The 5,308-nt window shown below is 38.6% G+C and overlaps 1 pseudogene; it reads left to right on the forward strand.

Annotated features, from left to right (window-relative positions):
- The first annotated feature begins 2,153 nt into the window (after nt 1–2,153).
- LOC123833539 (calmodulin-like) lies at nt 2,154–4,081 on the forward strand (annotated as a pseudogene).
- The last annotated feature ends 1,227 nt before the right edge of the window (nt 4,082–5,308 follow it).

Below are 5,308 nucleotides of genomic sequence, written 5' to 3' on the forward strand. Positions count from 1 at the left end.
AGACCAATAATGAGTAAGGAATTGAATCAGTATCCAGTGCACTGCTGGTGGGAATGTAAAATGGTGTAAACACTGTGGAAAACTATACAGATGTTCCTCAAAAAATTAAAAATAGAAAGACCAAATGACCTAGTAATTCCACTACTGGGTATTTACCCAGTAAATTTACTCAAAGAAAACAAAAAGACTAATTTGAAAAAAAAAATATAGGCACCTTGATATTTACTGCAACATTACTTTCAATAAACAAGATATGGACACAACCTAAGTGTCCACTGAAGATGAATGGATGTTAGAAGGTGAAGGAGGGACAGTAAAATATCCTCCAGACCAAGAAGCCATTTTGAGACCAAAAAAACAATGTAAGTCACTCCATACTGTTTACAGAATTTGTTCAGGATAACTTACTAATGGGTGAATGGAGCAGACAGATAATTCAGACACTAAAGCAGCTACTTTCTGCCCAAGTCCAGACTTTAATCCACAGCTTTTATACAGCAAGGGGTATTCTGGTGAGATCAAAGGATAATCTAAAGTGGCACCTTATGCAACAGTCATGTCTACTAGTTATCTGAAGGGTTGCTTTCTGTGCATCACTATAGGGAAGATCAGAACAAGTCTTCTCACATTCCAGTCACAGTGTACCTTAACTTCCAAGGTGCCTCAAACACACAACCCTGAGGGAGGTCATCACATGGGCATAAACAAGATGAAGGGCCAAATATGGAGTCAATGTTGTCAGCAATCCTACAATGGATAAAGAAGTGTGGTATACACACACACACACACACACACACAGTAGAACACTACTCAGCCATAAAAAAATGAGATCTTGTCATTTTGTAACAATCCAGAGAATATTACACTAAGCAAAATAAGGTAAAGGAAGACAGATATCATGATTTCATTTATATGTGGAATCTTAAAAACAAAACAAATGAAGAAACAAACAAAACAGAAACAAACTCATAAATACAGAGAACAAACTGGTGATTGCCAGAGGGGAGGGAGGTGGGGAATGGGTGAAATAGGTGTAGAGGATTAAGAGGTACAAATTTTCCATTATAAAATAAATAAGCTATCAGGATCAGAAGTATAGCATAGGGAGTATAATCAATAATATTGTAATAACATTGTATGGTGACAGATGGTAACTACACTTAATCATGGTAAACATTGTGTAAATATATAGAATTGTCAGATCAGTATGTTGGACACCTAAAACTAATATAACATTGTATGTCAACTATACTTCAATCATAAAAAAAAAAAAAAAAACTTCCAAACACAGACACCCCCAGGACCAGATGGCTTACAGATGAATTTTACCAATAACTTAGGGAAGAATTAATGCTAATCCTTCTCAAACTCTTCCAAAAATTTAAGAGGAGAATGCAAAACTCATTCTATGGAGCCAGCATTCCCCTGATATGAAAGTCTGATAAGGACAGTACAAGAAGAAAAAAAGAACTACATCAAAATAAAAAGCTAAGGAAACAACCAACAAAACAAAAAGACAACCTATGTATGGGAGAAGATATTTGCAAATGATATATCCAGTAAGGCATTAGTATCCAAAATATATAAAGAACAGATAAAACTAAACACCCAAAAAACAAATAATCCAGTTAAAAAATGGGCAGAAGACACAGACATTTCCCCAAAGACAAACGGATGACCAATAGTCACCTGTAAAGATATCCAACATCACTAATTATCAAGGAAATACAAATTGAAACCACAATAAGATATCATCTTACACCTGTCAGAATGGCTAAAATCAAAAGCAATAAACAAGTGTTAACAAGGATGTGGAGAAAAAGGAATCCTCATGCACTGTTGTGGGAATGCAAACTGGTGCAGTCATTATGAAAAACAGTATGGAGGTTCCTCAAAAATTAAAAATAGAATTACCATATGAAAAAAAAACTATAGACTAATAGCCATGATAAACAAAGATGCAAAAATTCTCAACATATTAGCAAATTCAATTTAAGAACTAATCAAAAGGATTATATACCATGACCAAGTGAGATTTATCCCTGGGATGCAAGGATGATTTAAAATACTCAAATATCAAATATGAATCCATTTGGGGCAATCGAACTGAGAGATTCTGTAGTCATTTCTCAGAGACCTGTAGCACTTATAGCATGGCCAACCAACTGACTGAAGAACAGATTGCAGAATTCAAAGAAACTTTTTCACTATTTGACAAAGATTGTGATGGAACTATAACAACAAAGGAACTGGGAACTGTAATGAAATCTCTTAGGCAGAATTCTACAGAAGCAGAGTTATAGGACATGGTTAATGAAGTAGGTGCTGATGGTAATGGCACAATTGACTCCCTGGAATTTCTGACATGATGGCAAGAAAAATGAAAGACACAGTGAAGAAGAAATTAGAGAAGCATTCAGTGTGTTTGATAAGGATAACAATGGCTATATTAGTACAACTGAGCTTTGCCATATGATGACAAACCTGGGAGAGAAGTTAACAAATGAAGTTGATGAAATGATCAGGGAAGCAGATATTGATGGTGATGGTCAAGTAAAATATGAAGTTTGTACAAATAATGACAGCAAAGTGTGAAGACAATGTACAGAATGTGTTAAATTTCTTGTACAAAATTATTTATTTGCCTTTTCTTTGTTTGTAACTTATTTATAAAAGGTTTCCCCCTACTGTCAAAAAATATGCATGTATAATAATTAGGACTTCATTCCTCCATGTTTTCTTCCTTAATCTACTGTCATTGTCCTGAAACCTTATTTTAGAAAACTCTGGATATATCTAAACTCTTCTACACATCTAAACTTAGATGGAGCTGGTCAAATGAGGGAACATCTGGGTTATGCCTTTTTAAAAATAATTTCCTTTAGGAACTGTCAATCATGTTGTTGAAATGTGGAGTTGTGGGGACAAAGATGGCAGAGGAGTAGGAGATCCTATTTCAACCAGTCCCCTGAATTGAGCTGGGTATCTACAAGACCACTCTGAACATCCACAAAATCAGCCTGAGATGTAAGAAAATATATCTGGAGCTCTACAAACAGTATCTCCAGTGGCTGGTCTCGAGGTATGAAGCAAGGAGCCATGATTCCACGGGCAGATATCAGAAGATAAATGGAAGGGAGAAGGAGCTGCCATAAGTGCTTGAGCCAGGAAGGTGAAATAACATAGGAGCAGTGCAAAAGCATCCCATGCTGGGGACCGGGAACACACTCGCAGACTGGTAGTGGTGGGGAAAGGACTTTAGGGCAGCACCCTGGACTGAAACCTGGAGCTGCGGGGGCGCCATGTGAACTGGGGGTGGCTGATGGTTTTAGGACAAAGGGCAGAGACATGCCTGGACCCAGAGGCAAGGGCTGGGAGTGCTGCTGTGGGGCACACAACCCAGGATGCTGTGGTTTTAGCAGCACAGACAGAAATGGAGACAGTGTGGCCTGGAGAGCTCAATGAAGAACAGACTGCAATCTCTCTGTTCTGAGGCAGAGGTTTGGAAAGAGTCACTTCTGCTCTGACTCTCAGAAGAGATGCGGAAAGCCACCAAGGAAAGCCACCAGAGAACAATAGCCCCCCCAAACCAGTTTTCACTGAGCCCATCGTCCCTCCACAGGGGGCAGGGCAACTCTGCCCAAACAGGGTTGCCTGAGTAATAATGTGGCAGGCCCCTCCCCCAGAAGCAGGCAGGAAGAACAAGAGGCCAACAACCCTAAGGTCCCTATAAAACAGGTGCATCTTGCTTGGGTTGTGGTCAATAATTTGGACTCTGTACATTCCCTCAACCACCCCTCAACAGAAGACTAAGAGGAGGAACCCCCAAAATAGGAAAGACTTGGAGACTGTGACTTCAGCCACAGAACAAATGGATATAGGTATAAGCAAGATGTCAGAAATAGACTTCAGGGTAACAGTTATGAAGACAATAGCTAGAATGGAGAAAATGATTAAAGGCAACATAGAGCCTCTAAGGGCAGAAATGGGAGCTGATCTGGCAGAACTTAAAAATGCTATCAATGAGATCCAATCTAATCTAGATACTCTAACAACTAGGTTAAATGAGGCAGAAGAATGAATTAGTGATCTAGAAGACAAGCTGATAGAAAAGAAGGAACAGGAGGAGGCCTAGAACAAACAGTTTAAAATCCATGAAAACAGAATTAGAGAAATAAGTGACGCCATGAAATATTACAATGTCAGAATTATTGGGATCCCTAAGGGGGTGGAGAGAGAGAGAGGACTAGAAAATGTATTTGATCAAATTGTAGATGAGAACTTCCTAATCTGGGGAATGAAACAAGCATTCATGTCTTAGAGGCAGAGAGGACGCCTCCCAAGATTAAGGAGAATAGACCAACAGCCCAGCATGTAATAGTAAAACTTGCAAATCTCAGAACCAAGGAAACCATCTTAAGGGCAGTTAGGGGGAAGAGATTCCTTATGTACAGAGGGAGGAACATCAGAATAATGTCAGACCTATCCACAGAGACCGGGCAAACCAGAATGGGCTGGCAAGACATATTTAGGGTACTAAATAAGAAGAAAATGCAGCCAAGAACAGTTTATCTGGCAAGGCTGTCATTTAGAATGGATGGAGAGATACAGAGCTTCCAGGACTGGCAGAAACTGAAGGAATATGTGACTACTAAGCTGGCCCTGCAAGATATATTAAGAGGGGTTCCATAAAAGGAGAAAGACCCCAAGAGTGATATAGAACAGAAATTTACAGAGATAATCAATAGAAACCAGGACTTCACAGGCAACATGATGACAATAAAATCATAACTTTCAATAGTCACTCTCAACATGAACAGCCTAAATGGTCTCATAAAATAGCACAGGGTTGCAGATTGGATAAAAAGACAGGACCCATCCATATGCTGTCTATAAGAGATTCAGTTTGAACATAAAGATATATCCAAACTTAAAGTGAAGGGATGGGGAATAATCTTTCATGCCAGTGGACCTCAAAAGAAAGCTGGGGTAACAATTCTCATATCAGGCAAATTAGATTTTAAGCTAAAGACTGTAGTTAGAGACACAGAAGGACATTATATCATTCTTAAAGGGTCTATCCAACAAGAAGATCTAACAATTGTAAATATCTATGCCCCCAATATGGAAGCAGCCAACTACATAAGCCAAATGTTAACTAAAATAAAGAGACATATTGATAATAATGTGTTAATTGTAGGAGACCTCAACACTCTACTCTAAGCAATAGACAGATCATCTAAGAGGAAATCAACAAAGAAACAAAAGCTTTGAGTGACAAACTGGACCAGATGGACCTCATAGATAA

This window comes from Mirounga angustirostris, unplaced genomic scaffold (genome assembly GCF_029215605.1).
Source record: "Mirounga angustirostris isolate CCGP_5_RB_7025 unplaced genomic scaffold, mMirAng1.0.hap1 SCAF_11, whole genome shotgun sequence".
NCBI classification, from domain to species: Eukaryota; Metazoa; Chordata; class Mammalia; order Carnivora; family Phocidae; genus Mirounga; species Mirounga angustirostris.